At 36.1% G+C, this 15,713-nt stretch overlaps 1 protein-coding gene across 2 annotated transcripts in view; it reads right to left on the bottom strand.

The window, feature by feature from the left end:
* Positions 1–15,713, bottom strand: part of FBN1 (fibrillin 1) — a 233,403-nt gene that overhangs the window by 153,340 nt on the left and 64,350 nt on the right. The window lies entirely within an intron of this gene.

Genomic DNA, 15,713 nt, shown 5'->3' with positions numbered 1-15,713 from the left:
CTTTAGATGATCCAGCACATTTTTTTTTTCTAATTATATCTTTGTCTTTCCAAATGCTTACTTTCTATTAATAATATTAAACAGTTAATTAAAAGGCAAAATCCCCAGGTGGCCCTTACATATCTACAAAAATAACAATCTATAGTTGCATAACTGGCAAATAAATCCTAGTTTCTCACTGTCCCCCTCATGATACAAATAGAGATGCATTCTCAGAAAAATCCCACAGTAACTTGGCTTGAATGGGCTAAGGTAATAGCTCAAACTACTTGTAATTGGTATTTAAAGGGATGCCATGTGGAACAGGAACGGCAGGACTGGGGGAGACTCCTCAGAGACACATTTCACCTGGTGTACGGCCTCCCTTTCTCCCCGAGTTGTCCAAGCACAGACTGAGCTGTCTCTGGAGGGTCCCCATCTCCATGAATGTACCAAGCACAGAAATCATGACCAATGTTTCCTATATGCCAACTATCAGACCAAGCACCTTACTTAACAATCTCAATTAATCCTCTTTAAAACCCCAGGGGAGAAGTATGGCATTGTTACCATTTTACAGGTGGTGATAATTTATTGGGGTACCATTTATTGGTCCCCACTGACCATACTTTGGTGAGATAATGACCTAGAGCCTGAGTTTCTCCAGGATAACAGCTGAGTCTCACCACCCCTATCGCCGCAGACCCAGCAGAGTGTCTGGCATATAGTAGATGCACCACATGTGCTAAATACATACATGAAACATTTCCTTTCTCTGCAGAGAAATAAAGCTAGAAATGCCTAGATTTTGTTACTTTTTATATGTATGGTCCTTTCTAATTAAAGATAAAAACATGGCTTTTGTAGAACATTAAAAAATGCAAAGATTTAGAAAGCAGAAAATAAAATTCAACTATAATCTCACCAGCCAGAAAGAACCACTGTAACACATTTTGATCTATGTTCTTCCTCACCTTAATGGATGTGTCTTAGCACATAACACAATAAAGGGTTAGTGAATTAAAAATGAAAAGGTCTGCCCAGCTGACCCCATTATTATTAAATGAATAAAAGGAAATCCACCAAATAAAATATCTTGCAGACAAGCCAAGAATAACAGAAATACAGTAAGTGTGTTATTATTATTATTATTTTTTTTTAAAGAGGGCATGTCTTACAGTGGCCCATGTAGAGATCGAACAGGCAACCTTGGTGTTATCAGCACCACACTCTAACCAACTGAGCTAACCGGCTACTCCCAGTAAGTGTATTATTGATGTGATGGTCAATGTGTTTAATGAAAACGGGAAAAGAAAATTGTAACTTTCCACTAATCTCTCAGCAACTAAAAACTCCTATATATTTTGGAGACTTCAAATCTCTTCACCAAGGGAAACAATTGCTCAATGGTGTAAAAAATGAAAATAAAATTGTTTTATAGTGCGAGATCACAGCAAACTTAAATGTAACAAAATCAATACTATTTCTCTTCAAAATTCTAAAAAACTATTTTAAGAAAATCCTGGGGGCAAGGAGTCTGTTTTGAAATACATAGTAGCATCTAATGCATGACCTGCATTTGAGACTGAAGAATTAAAAATGTATAAAGCAGCTGAGCATTTTAGATCTTTTGGAAGAACTAGAAAGGGGATGTGAACTCTTGTATACAACATAAACCATATATGTGTGTGTATATATATGTATATGTATATATACACACATATATATACATATATACGTATATATACGTGTGTGTGTGTGTGTGTGTGTGTATATATATATATATATATATATATATATATATATATATATATATATATATATATTTCATGTGCTGTGTACATTAGGTCAATTATTAGTCACTCTCTTTGGAGGCTGACCAAATGCCTCAATTCTTTATTGCAGAGTTTACTGTAATCATCTGTATTAAGAATAGCAGAGTAATGCTAATATGTACTGAAAACTGAGGATAAAGCCTCTGGAGGTTTTGACAACACATTTCTACCACTGATTAAGCTACCACCCTTTTCATTTGCTCTTTAAAGCAATGGGGGGAAAATGTTTCATATGTCTCAGTAAATAAAATGAAATATGAAGGAAAATGATATCATTTCAACTTGGCTGAAATTGAAGCCTTTCAGCTATTTTGTGTCAACTTGAATTTCATAATATAAACACCTATTTTACTTGTCTCTCCACAGTTTAGACAACTCAATTATTTTTTAACTGGATTTCCAACATAAGGTTAAACAAGACCCCCGCCCACTTTTTTTTAAGACTTCAACATGAAAATATCCTTGAATGTTGATATTAATCTGTCTGGATCATCCAAAATTTAGTAAAGCATGTTTACTGTTATTTTTTAACATCATGTTAAGAACTGTTATAAAATTCGACTTTGAATTCATGTTTTATTAGGTTTATACAAAATGCAAATGCAAATGCACTCATAATTGTCCCTTGACGTGGAAGCTGAAAACCATAGACTGTGAGGTCTGGAAGGGACTTGAGAAATCTTCTAGTTCACCCCCCTCTATTTATAGACGAGCAGTTGGAGGCCCAAGAAGGTCAGAGGCCAAGAAAAACAATTGCTATCTAGAGAATCGTGACCATTGAGCAACAATCCAACAATCTTTGAAAAACAAAAATATGTCCCAAAGCAATTTATAATAGCATTAATTAAAAAATCACATTAATTTTACTATGTGCATAATACTTCATAGCCTTAGTACTCAATGTATGGTCCATGGACCAGTAGCATCAGCATTACCTACCTAGGAGCTTGACGGAAATGCAAAACCTCAGGTCCTGTCCCAGACCTACTGATTAGAACCTGCATTTTAACAGAATCCCCAGGTGATTTCTATGCATGTTAAAGTCTGAGAAGCATAAGTTTGTACCAATGTTACTCAAAGGTGGTTAATAGATTTGCAAGAACTGTTTGTGTCCAAATTGTGAAGAGACAAGACAGAAATTAAGAGTAAAAAGCCTAATGAAATTTTTGTATCAATTTGATAGAATATCTTATATAAGCTGAATCTATTTTATAAATGGAGTTTATATTTGTATATTTTGTATCATTTTTCTAGTAATTTATTTTTATTGTATTTTATAAAAATCTCAGTTCACAACAGATTAGAAATGATTTTTAAATGGAATCTCACCACAGGTAGAATAAGAAACACTGTTCTATACCACCCTTCCCTCCTCCTGAGACTAGTTAAAAAAAAAATAAAAATATATGAGCCAATATTACCCTGATACCAAAGACAAACAAAAACATCACAAGGAAAGAAAACTATAGACCAGTATCTCTTATGAACAGAGACACAAAAACCCTCAACACAACACTAGCAAACATATAAAAAAGATTATCCACCATGACCAAGTAGGATTTATCCCAGGAATGCAAGGTTGGCTTAACATCTGAAAATCAATTAACATAACACATTATATTAATAAAATGAAGGGAAAAACACACAACCATCTCAATAGATGTGGGAAAAGCATTAGACAAAATCCAACAAACATTCATAGCAAAACTCTCGACAAAATAGAAATATAATTGAATTTCCTCAACCTACAGCTAACATCACAAATAATGGTGAAATAATAAATATTCTGTTTCTAAAATCAGGAAAAAGGCAAAGACACCTACTCTTCCCATTTCTATTAATCATTGGATTAAAGGTTCTAACCAGGGCAATAATGCAAAGAAAATAAATTAAAAGCAAACAGTTTGGAAAGGAAAAGTAAAACTATCTTTATTCACAGACAACATAATCTTATGTGTAGGATATCCTAAGGAATCTAAAAAAAAAGTTACTAAAACTAATAATCAAGTTCATCAAGTTCACTGAATACAATATCACTATACAAAGAGCAAGTATATTTGTATGTACTAACAATGAACAATCTAAAAATGAAATTTAAAAATCTATTCAGTTACATCAAAAGAATAAAATTTATAGAAATAAATTTTAAAATAAATATAAGTGCAAGATTTACACACTGTAAACTACAAAACATTTCTGAGAGAAATTGAAGAATGTTGAAGTGAAGAGACATTCCTTGTTCATGGAATACAGAACTCAACATTGTTAATATGGCATTTCTCCACAAATTGATCTGTAGATTCAATGCAATCTCTATTGAAATCCCAGTGAGATTTTTTTCAGAAATTGAAAGCTGAAGCAAAAATTTATATGGAAATGCAAAGGACCCAGAATATCCAAAACAGTTTGAAAAATACAGAATAAAGTTATAGGACTTCAAAACTTACTATAAAGCTACAATAATCAATAGACTATGGTACTGAAATAAGGATAGAGATTTAGATGAACAGAACAGAATAGAAAGGTCAGAAATAAAATCTTGCAATTCTGGTCAATTGATTTTCAACAAAAGTGCCAAGGAAATTCAACAAGAATGGTTTTTCAACAAATAGTACTAAGAAAACTGGATATCCAAATGAAAAAAAAAAAAAGATTGACCCTTACCTCACACCAAAAAGAACTGTATGTACACTTAGAATGAGTGGATGTTGTGGTATATAAATTATACCTCCATAAGGATGTTTTAAAAATCAATTGGCTCATCAATTCTTATATCTACCTAAAAGAGGCACATATTGTCGACTGATACAAGCATATATTAAACCTGTAAGTCTGCAGTTAGATGTCCTAGTTCTAGCTCAGCTTGTATGGACTTACTATTCTGTTTATTTGTTTGTTTTTGTTTGTTTGTTTGGTTTACTTACTAGATGAGTAAGTTTTGTATTTTTAACCACTTGGGGCAGATAACTAACCCATTTTATAATCATTTATCCTACATTTTTTTAAAGTTCATTTTTTCCAAACTGACTCTAGAAGTTAACATTTTGTTTTGGGCTTCTGTTCCTAAATGTTGGGAAAACTTGGAGAAAAACAAAGGAGGTGGGAAATGAGATGCCCACATAACCTTAGAGTGAGAATGTCATTGAGAAGATTATCCTCATGAAATGTGACTCCCCTGTACACCATTTCTTAAAACATTTTCCCATCTCTGTTGAACACTTTGGCTGATAAGGAGTTCATTACATTTAAACTAGGTAGTTCCAAAAGCTGTTCTACCCACAACGTCTTGTTTATTTTAAAGCCAATTCTTGATCAGTTCCTGAATCACTTACCCCATACTCATTCCTTTAAACAACAACAACAAAACAACGTTGTTGCTATAAACAGAGTTTGTGTTTATTCTGGAGCAATGGAGCCAGCGAAGCAGGGAGAGCGTGCCTGAATGTGCTGGCCAGGCTGCAGGAGATGGGGGAACAGGTCCTGGAGGAAAGGTGATTGGAAGAGATCCTACCTTCAGATGAATGACTCTGTGTTTTAGACCTCCCAGAGCCTAAGGAAAATGGCTTTGTTGACTAATGCTGAGTGTGAATTATCTTCTGAAAGGCGGAGTTCACAAGTCCAAGGGAAAGGCCAAAAGACCTAGCCTGAACTAGCTGGAAAACAATCAGAAAGTAAGGGCAATGGACCCTTTACAGACAAATACCAGCTTTCCACTGAGCATAGAGGGGCAGCATAGGTATGGGAAGTCCAAGGTTAGCCAAACATTTCAGTAACGCCCAAAAGTCTAATGTAAATAACACTTCTAATAATAATCAGGTACAAAAAACTGTGAGAGGAATCCTGGAATTTATCTATGGGCCACTGTATTTATCACTGGTTTAAACTAGGCATGGAAGAACAATGGTACTTCAGTAATATCTATCTTAAGCCCACAACAAATCCACAAATTGAACTAAAGCATCAAATATAATTAAAAACCAAATCATTAAAAAGAACATACATCAAAATATTTATCAAATCTTTGAAAGCAAGAGGACTCTTTACACAAAAGCCACAGACGAAATCACAAGGAAAATATTCATACGGGATATTAAATAAAAATATCTGTACACTAATAAAAAATAAAAATATTTGGAAAAATATTTAAAGTAAATAAGATAATCAGAGTTAAGAATGTATTAGGTTGGTGCAAAAGTAATTGAAGTTTAAAAGGTAAAAATAATTGCAAATACCGCAACTACTTTTGCACCAACCTAATAATTCTATAAAGAGTTAATACCTACTGGTAGGAATGAGCAAGGACGTAGTTCCTTTTTGATTTTTTTTTTAAACCCATATGTTGGCAAGAATGAGGAGAAACTAGGTCCCAGACACTCAGAATCACACGTAACCATACTGGCAATATGTATTGAGAGTTTTAAGGTACCCATAGCCATGTCCCTTTATTCTAAATGCAGGAAAACTCTATGTACGAAGATGTGACACATAGTGATACAACAGAAAAAAATCGAAACTAAAGGTAGAGCCCAAATGCTCAATAAAATGGGAACACAGGCTTATATAATATTTTTTAAATGTTTATGTGTGGATAAACATATAATACAAGCTGCATTTATATCCTGATTAAGAAGTAAATGACTATATAAACGATTAAGACTAGAAGGAAATAAAGTCAAGCAAATTGTAAACTGTGATTATACCAGTATGGTCAGTAGTTTTTTCTTTTCCCCTTTCTCTCTTCACTTTTCATATTTTCTTAAATGAACATATTAAATATTAATAGTAGATGCCCTGGGACTTAGGAGTATTTTTTCCAACTGCTTTGTACTTTTCTGACTTTTTAAAAATACTTTTCACATTGTTCATCATGAACATGTATTATTTTGATATCAGTATTTTTTTAAACTAAAGAATTAAAATTTTTTAAAATCTTCAAGAAAAATTTTGAACATTATAAATGAAAAATTCCCACTGCTAACGCTGCCAGGTTAGTGAAAACATAATGATTTCTGTAAAAAGAAATTATGAATAACTAACATCTATATTTGTGGGGGGAGAGGGATTAGAAGAGGACTGGTCAACCACCCATTCAAAATGGAGAATCAAATTGAAAATGTACAACTTTCACAAAATCTCTGAAGAAGCTCAGACCAGAAATTTTAGACTACTTTTTTTTTTAAAAAAAAGCAACAACTGAATTTTTTTTAAAAAAAACAAATAAAACAAAACAAAGAACCCTCAAACCACAAGAAACAAAGAGCTCCCAGGGGACAGCACTGGGATTCTCTAAATTAGCATTTTCTTAAACATCTGGGAGAGAAAGTGAATAGCAACATGTACACAGTTACAAATGGCCATGGACTCTTCTGTATGGTTACGTGTTGAAATGAAAAACCTACAGGACAAATTCATGATGGCAGTTGCCTCTGGTGAGAGATAGGGCAATGGAACCAGGAAGGAAAAACGCTACATCAGCTTTATCCGAGATACTAAGGTTTATTTCATTAAGAGGCAAAATTGTTAAAATGCTAACATTTGTTAACCCTAGGTGGAGAATTTCCATATGGTTATCGTATTATTCTCTGTACTTTTCTACATTTCATCAATTGAAAAAAATAATAGGCAAAGGGCACTGAAAGTAGACAAAGCCAACCAGTGTTGGAAAACCTGTTAAGTGTGAAACAGCACGACAAAGGGAGGAAGTAGGTGTTGGTCCTCAGACAAATGAAAGTACCTGCTGGCAGGAGAAGAGGAGGAACTGGGGAGGGAGGCAAGGACCAAGGCATGAGAGGCGTTGTCTGCCATGCTAAGGAGTTGGAACATTATTTGAAAACAGAAAGCTAATAAAGCGTTTCAGCTAAGAAAGGAATCTTTCTTTAAGATCTCTTGGGATTGTTTCCAATGCCTTTTGAAAGCTTGTGTTTTTGCATATATATTTATATCAACATAGTCTGAGTCATGTGATGATTATGGCCCACAACATACCATGCAATTCAAATTCATGTTGGAACTACATACCTGTAATTCGTGTGAAGAGCATTTATTTCATATCCAGCAATGAATGACGTGTAACCATGTTTCTGTATTAAACACTGCCATTATTCATTATACCCTAGCAGAGTCTAATAAATCATAAATTCAACAATGTGGCTTATTGTGTAATAAAAATAAAAAGCACAATGCCTATAATTAGAAAACAAAAAGCTCTTACTAAAAGGCTAAGTGGATGGGCAGTTAAGTATTAAATAAGCCTCAGCAAACATAAAATCAGAGTTCTAAGAAAAATAATCACGGTTACGCTCCTAAGACATGGCTCTCAATTACAATTTGTGGCCCAGCAAGGAGATCTGAGATTCTCATCAGTCCCCAAAAGTCTCCCATACTTTCTTTAACCAGATGCCTGGCAAACAACAAAAGAAACCCTGAGAAGCAGACTTCAGGCTTCTGACCGATCCTGATCTCTCGGGAAAGGCTTTGTCAGCCAGGCAACCAGGGCAGCACCGTTCAAGGAGCCTTTTACGAAGAGGGTCCGCTGAGCAGACAGGCCAGTCCCCTATGACTTTCCAGAAGCTGGCAGTGGTCACTCCTGCATGTACCCAGGCTCTGGGTTAGGCCTCTTCAGCCTGCTAACCCCATCTGTCTTGTGCTGATGGCAGGACTCCTGAGGACAGGGTGTGCAGCAGGGCACTTCTAACTCGGGGATCCTCAGGCCCCAGCACTGGCCTCATCATCTCGGTTATTCACTGAAAACACATTACTGAGTTCTTGCTGCGATCAGAGGCACAACATTAGACCCTAGAGACAAAGGTAAATAAGACACTGCTTCTGTCTTGAGTATACAGCTTAGATGAGGAAATCAGTACATAAAGTAAAATGACACAGTCAGTGTTATCATGGAAGTGTTATACATGCAAGATGTTTTGGAAATATTGAAGAAGTCACCCTTTGGCAATAGGGCTAGGGGAAACTTTCACATCTGGTGGATCAGTAAGAATTTATCCGACAGAAGGGATAGGACGAATAAAGGCATGGAGCTATGAATGTATATTGCAAAACATGAATTATTGTTTGTGACAGCAAGAAATCAGGCCAAAAAGGTCTACCAGTGCCAGACTGCAAATGGCCCGCTGGCTCTTGAAAAGGGGTCTGAACTTTCCTAAAGACAGTGAGAAGCTGCTAATGATCAGATGCATGTTTTAAAAAGTATCTTTCATTCGCCCATTCACCTAATATGTACAAAGCATCTACTTTGCGCAGGCGTCATTTTCAGATACATCTATACCCTAAACTTCTTTCTTCTTATCATTATAAAATGAGACAAATATAAATGCAATGAGCTAGAAAATCTTCCAAGAAAAGTTAATAAAATGATTAAGAACATGGGAAAGGTTAAGAGCATGCAGTGATTTCTACATAACATCTGTTCAGGACATTTAGGACTCTCCCACTTAGCAACTCAAATAAGACACAAAACACCCAATTTTATGATAATCACTATTGCTTTGTTCATTTAATGTTAAATGTCAATTTAAATTAACAAATATGGATGACAAATCCATCACATATAAAGACAAACTAAAACTACTAAAACTTGGACATTATATTAGCTCAGATGAACAAAGAACTACTCCTTCAATCAACAGGCAGGCATTCCTAGAGGCTAAACATAAAAACAGATTCCAAAAGAAAACATTTGCAGATTAGAAATCAGAAACAATTCATGTGCATTCTCTCATTCATTCAATTTCACTCATTCATTCTTTGATTCATTCATGGAAGGCATGAGTATTCTCTCAGAGACAACCCTTGCCCACAATCATGGAGAACAAAATTAGGCTGAAATGGCTATTGACCTAACATAGACTTTACAGCCTTGCAACCAGTCATTATAAGCTAAAACAAAAGTCTCCACACTCCAAATAATGCATGGGCAGAGAAACGGCAACCCTGCTTTAGAGCTCTTATTAATTAGTAGCCTAGGATATCAAGATGGGAAGGGGTAAATAGGAAGTTGGGACATGAAAGGTAAGGCCAAAGATGACGGAGTGATCTCATCTATTTGTCTGAAGTATTATGAGGTCTCAGAATATTTGCCTCATCCTATGTAAACACCCAAACACCTTGTAAAGCCAACGATTTTTAAATTACTCTCCATTTTGCTTACTTCCAAACTCCATTTGCTCTATTATTATCTCTCTGTTCACAATGAGCTCCAGGCCTTGTGCTCTCATCCAAGTCTTTTTCTTCATCAATTCACAAGTCCTAAGTTCTATAAATCCTTAATTTTCCATTTCTCAAAAAAATTTTGCTTGACCTCTCGGTCTGATTTAAATGCTTTTCTCCCCTCATTGCACCTTGTGCATATGTCTATCCCAGTATTATCACCCTGCACTGGAGTCCCTCATTTACTCCCTCATTTATATGATCAGATTTGTCCCAATAGACTGTAAACTCCAGGAGTGCAGAAATCTTGTTTCGTGGGCCTTTGTGCACATCCTAATAAGTACTTGCTGAAAGAAGGAAGGAAGGGAGGGATGGAGGAAGGGATGAAGGAAAGACAGGCTAAAACAAAGTTTTGGCTTAAAATTACACCATTCATTCTTTCATTCATTCAATAAATTTTTATCAAGTGCCTACTATGTCTCAAACTTCACTCTGGTAGCTGAAGAGAAAACAACATAGCTGAGGGGGGTGGGGTCCAGGAGTAATCCCTGTCCTCATGAAGTTTAATAACGTGGAGGGCCAGCTACATCATAAATAAGTTACACAGTGTGTCGGATGAAAGAAGTGGCATGGAGAAGTATAAAGCTGAGAAGATGGACAAGGGGACTTGGAAGAGGGGTTTGTTGTGAAAAACAAACTACCATGTTTCCCATTCAATGTCTCACCATCAATCTTTATTACTTTTATTTCCCTTCTTGTAAAGAATTCATGCTTTCCTTCTTCAGCATCCCTTCCAATGGCAGTTCTTTTAAAGCTCATAATTCTCAAGTCATTTTTTTAACCTCAGCCTTTTTTTCTGATGCCCAACATCAATTGGGCTATAAATCTGTCACATGCTACTACTAGTTTAGGCCTCTCCGAGTTATAATCCATGTGGTCCAGCCAAGATACAGAGATTCTCAAAAATGCTTTCATCATAGCCCAGCTGGAATCTCTTAATTCATTATTTTCAGGTCTAGCCAGTACCTCCTCTGAGCACTTCCTGTGCAGGAATAACTAGGTCACAATTGTGTTCTCAAGATTTGAACCCCGAATTATAATTCTCCTGTGATAAAGGAATCTGTATACAAATTTATGTGAACCAAGGTCTTTCCTTTCTCAAGCAACTAATATTTTCTCCTGTGTCACTTGAGTCAGAAACTCAGTTCTTGAGATAAAAAAAGTGTTTTAGGTTTATGAACCACTGATTAATTCCAAGGAAATATTCAAACATTTACCACCACACTTTCCTGGCCCACTTAAATTAATCTTTATTTTTTCCCCATTTTATCCATTGTAATACATTCTGGCATTTTCACAATAAGAATGCAATCAGGAAACAGACGAACTAGAATCTTAAATAAACAGAGCCTGTTCTTTCTTGAATTAAGTGGTCTAAAGAATGCTCAATGCCCCCCCTCTTTCCCTAGAGATTAGTCACCAACTTGTGATTACTCAACAGTGTCATTTTTACTTTTATATTTCATGTGTTTATGACTCTCCATAATGCATGAATTAATTAATGAAAGTTAGGAAGTGTGTTGCGAATACAGCATGATCACCTTGTTTGCAACCCCTTCCCATAGGGTTCAAGGTGGCATACGTCAATAAGATTAGTATATTTATGACATGTATTTTGTTGTAAAAGCAGTCTGCAGTTGGCACCAAATGACTGATTGTGCAGCTTAACAATTCAATTCAAAAATAAATTAAACTATTATTACATATTTGTTACTAAAATAATAGTGCTCTTTATACCAACAAACAATCTTGGAACACTCTGTCTACAAAAAAATCTTGAAGGTTAAAATGTGTATTTTGGGCCAGGAATGGGGTTGGGGAATCGAAAGTGATTCTGTATTTGAGAAAGTGAGTCAAGTATTTGAGGGGAAAAAAATTTTTTAAATTAAACCTCAGGTTGGCAAATGGTTCAAATTCATTTTCAGCTCATTCATTAAAAGAGAAAAAGAAGGAAGAAAATTGCAATCTCCAAGGTAAGGAGCACAGGGTTATCTATCTCCACATGTATGCTCAAAAAGTATGTTCACAGGGTAATGACTGAAAGTTATGGATAAGATGATACTTTTGCTGGTAATGTTGCTTGTGTGGAAATACTTCGAATTGGATGCACTAGAAGTGTTTGCGGTTTGACATACCCGCAGTTAATGTTCCATTCCTAGACCTGTGCTCTCCAAAGTGCATCCTGTGATTTATTTGTAAGTAAACCATGTCAGCTGCAAAAATGGACCTCCAACTTGTGAAAGCTTGTCGATACTTTCAGTGATGATGTACCCAGAAGGCAGGCAGGGCAAACGCAAAGTGAGGACCAGAGATTTCACTGACAAGTCCTGTTGGATGTGATGATAAATGTCTGAATGTAGTAATGACAGCAGGGAATGGATAATTTCCTGGCAAAAATCCATCCTTAAAAAATTCCATATTAATTGAATTTAGGAATAATTCCACAGATTAAGCAAAATATGCTTCCTGCTAGGTCTGTTGCTTAATTTGAATGATGGCCCCTCTTCTATTTTTATATTGTGGTTTCAACACACAGTTGAACATATAGTTCTATCACCTTCTCAAAAAAGCAGGGAAGGAAAAGAGTTGGTATTTTCATTTCTTCATATTCTATAAAGTCTCAGCTTCAGAGAAGCTAGCTCTCTGAAAGCTGTGGATGTCTGGAAGAGCTCAGGACTCTGAAGAACAATGAGGAGAACACTTTTGGCAATCCCCTGCCTTAGATGTGAGCTCTTTGATGTAATCTATACATCTTATTTCAGTCCATATCAATCTAGAGAAGCACGATGAAAGATAAGAGCACTCTGTGCTCTATCAGTTCACCAACTGTGAAGGGGAGAAAAAAACGAGGAAGTTATAAATCAGGCTCTTAAGGGTTCCTACGTCCTAGGAAGTGCGCCTACTCAGTCAACACCTATTCCATATTTAATCAGACACGTGCACACTGAGACTCTCAATCCACCCAAAGTGTCCTAAATGGGATAGGGTACATATCTTTTTTTAGCAACCATTAGAACTAAGAGTGTTATCATTAGTATTAACTTCCCAAAGTCAAAAAATGAGCCCCTTAAATAATTTATTTATTCTAAAATCAGTGAGTCCTATATTAAGACCCATGTTATTCTAGTACAAAGTGGAATTAATTCATGAAAGAGAATGGGGAAAAGAGCCCAAATAATCAGAGTCCAAGGATAAATTTGTGATGGATAAAAGAACAAGTTCTTCCTTGTTTCTCAAGACAGCAATTGGCCTGCCCTGAAATTTCTTTGAAATACTTTGGATGAGCATACTTGCTATGATAGCATAATCTCATGCTAGCATTTTATACTTATGTAGTGAAGAGGAAGTTTGTGAAATATGTTTAATATTGTGTAATTAGAGTTTGAAGAAGAAATATGCATCAGTGGATAGCTACAAAATGTAAATTTTGAAATTGAAGAGATAGACATTTCTGTTTCTTTCCTTCTCCTTTTTTTTTGTTGTTACTGACGTTAAAAAAGAAAGCCTGAAACATCCACCCTTCTTGTTATTTCTCAATCCAACATCTTATTTTAATTTTCTTTTTCTTCCTCTCCAGTTTTCTCCTTGCTTTCCAGCCAACAGATCCTCATACCTACCCATTCCGTGACGCTATCAGAGAAGAAAATACTGCCGGTATGCACACACCATGGCTAAAAGAAAACAAAGAGTCTTTTGGACCATTAGTTCCTGAAAAGCTAACAAACGTGACATTGGTATTTCTTGAGGCAATTGAAAAGCATCTGTTAAAAGTCTGCAGTCTCCTAGCACTATGACACATGAAATATATCTCCTGTCCTTTGGAGATCCATCAATCCACCAGTCTCTTTCTCTCTCAGCCTTTTCTTGGAAATTCCACATTATATCCCCTCTCACATGAGCTTTTCGGGGTTTCTGAGATGCTTCACAGAGCATTATACTCTACCCCAACTACACTTCATAAACTGGCTCCTCTATGGGCCTTGGCCACAGACTGCTCAGCATGTGGAAGACAGAGAGCCCTAGAGTAAAGAGATAGCATTGGGGTTTTTTTTGAGCAACCATGGTGAGGCATGGGAAAAAAGAAACAAAATCTACTTAGACCATTCCAATGATACTAGACTACGCCAAAAGCCTCACACTCAAATTTGAATTTCTTTGGAAAGCCAGATCTCCTTGTGACCAAATGTTTCTCAGGGGAAGAAAATTGATAGCATATTAATCGATGTCACTTCAGGCTACCCAAAGCAATCCATTTTAATTCTTTTCATTCTTATCCCCCTATTTTCAGCCACAGATAATTTACAGTTACTATTTTGTAGTTAAACTAAAGCCAATTACATATCATTTCATAATCAAGTATTGTGGGTCAGAGGGGTAGGAAACTACCCACTGAAACAGTGACTAGAACTGCATGTACAGTGTGGCAGATAAGAATCAAACACCAACTCCAACTCAGCTTGAGCTTGCTGTCATTAAGCAACTGAGGCAGATTTAGCTCTAAATATTGTTACAGCATTGCACCAGCAAATCATGTGGTCCACTCTGAACCCAGTCCTGTTGCTAAAAGTCATAGGCTGCAGCCATTGTTAGATCCATTCTTTTATGCAACAAATGTTTATCTAATATGCGTCAGGCACTGTTCTAGGCACTATGACAAAACAGGCAAAAATCCTTGTTCTCATAGAGCTCATGATCTAGACTATTTTCCTACTCTAAATTGCTAGCATTTTTGTAAGAGTAAAACTACAAATCTCCTGAGATGTGCATCCAGAAAACAAACTGATCACAAGAGAAAACCAAATCTCAGCCCTGCCTTGAATATGCACTCCAGTAACTTGCTCTGACTTCACACTTAGAGAAATTACACCAGAAGGGTGTCCTGGGCAGAGTGACATGGCAGCAGTACATCCATTCAGACATCCAGATTCTCGGTGCCTGTGTGTTCTCAGGCTCCACAGGACAACATTCTCTTCCTATGCTAGTCACAGCTCAATTTCAGCTAAGCTCCCACATTCATCAGTATATTCATCACAACCTGGGCAAAAGTGTTTTCATCACACAACATCCACTTATAATTAAAGACAAGCTCTCCCCAAACAAATTCAATCAAAAAGATTTGCCCAGTCACCTAAAGTTTTGAATTTTAAAACTTGCTCTAGAGACTGATGACACAGAAAATAGAAATAGCCAAGTGTTAGCAGCCCAACTGAGATTCAAAAGGGTGTGTGAGGTGGAGAAGAAAGAACAAAATTAGAACTAAAATAAAAAAGATAACTATAGCTAAAAGTAATGCTAGAGATGATCACTGTCTAAAAGCCAAGAAGATATCTGTTGGAGAATATGGATGCACCACAGTCTGGCCTCAGTTAGAAAACATCAATCTCATTCTTAGATACCTGCCTTAGAAGAGACACAGAGGGTCCTTTCAAGCTCAGTTTCCTTAGCTATAAAATATGATATTCTCCCAAGATTCCAAGGACCAACTGAGACAGTGTGTATGTCTATAAAGTACAGCATAGATGGAAGGGATCACATAACTTTGGCGTCTCTGAGGTATTAACACTTCACAAAATTCATTTGGCTGTATTTGAAACTGTTCATGGTTTTAAAAGGTCAAGGGGAAAGCTATCCATTCAAAGTAGAGATGGTAGGTCACTCCTTTCAAGAGTTACAAGA

Source organism: Rhinolophus sinicus, linkage group LG03 (assembly GCF_036562045.2).
Source record: "Rhinolophus sinicus isolate RSC01 linkage group LG03, ASM3656204v1, whole genome shotgun sequence".
Lineage (NCBI taxonomy): Eukaryota > Metazoa > Chordata > Mammalia > Chiroptera > Rhinolophidae > Rhinolophus > Rhinolophus sinicus.
This window is presented reverse-complemented; position numbering and strand designations above follow the sequence as displayed.